An 869-nucleotide genomic window follows, 5' to 3' on the forward strand; every position below is an offset into this window, starting at 1 on the left:
AGCAGCCATGTATCTTTCCCTGTGGGAGCACAAGATTTAAATAAATTAAATATCACATTTACATTAGTACACAGTACTTTGTTGAAGCACCTTTGGCAGTGATTACAGCCTCAAGTCTTCTTGGGTATGACGCTACAAGCTTGGCACACCTGTATTTAGAGAGTTTCTCCAATTCTTCTCTGTGATCCTCTCAAGTTCTGTCAGGTTGGATGGGGAGCGTCGCTGCACAGCTATTTTCAGGTCTCTCCAGAGATGTTAGATCGGGTTCAAGTCCAGGCTCTGGCTGGGGCAGTATTTGTCAACCCCCTTAACTACTACATTGGGATTTGAACCTACTGGCAGTTTGTTTTCAAACCCCCTAACTACTACATGATTGACCTACTGGCAGTTTGTCAACCCCCCCTTAACTACACGATGATTGACCTACTGGCAGTTTGTCAACCCCTTAACTACTACATGATGACCTACTGGCGTTTGTCACACCCTTAACTACTACATGATTGACCTACTGGCAGTTTGTAACCAGTCTAACTACTATTACTTCAATAAGAATCACCGGATCTTTACAAACCTGAGTAGAAAGACCTATTAACATTACATTCTTACAACCTGAGTAGAAGGACACTTTAACATTTACAGTCTTTACAACCTGAGCTAGAAGACATATTAACATTACAATCTGAGTACTAGCAGATCGAGGGAAATATGAACGGAGCAAAGTACAGAGAGATCCTTGATGAAAACCTGCTCCAGAGCGCTCAGGACCTCAGACTGGGGCGAAGGTTCACCTTCCAACAGGACAACGACCCTAAGCCACACAGCCAGACACATGCAGGAGGGCTTCGGAAAGTCTCGAATATCCTTGAGTA

The sequence above is a fragment of the Salvelinus sp. IW2-2015 genome, unplaced genomic scaffold, assembly GCF_002910315.2.
Source record: "Salvelinus sp. IW2-2015 unplaced genomic scaffold, ASM291031v2 Un_scaffold6698, whole genome shotgun sequence".
NCBI lineage: Eukaryota > Metazoa > Chordata > Actinopteri > Salmoniformes > Salmonidae > Salvelinus > Salvelinus sp. IW2-2015.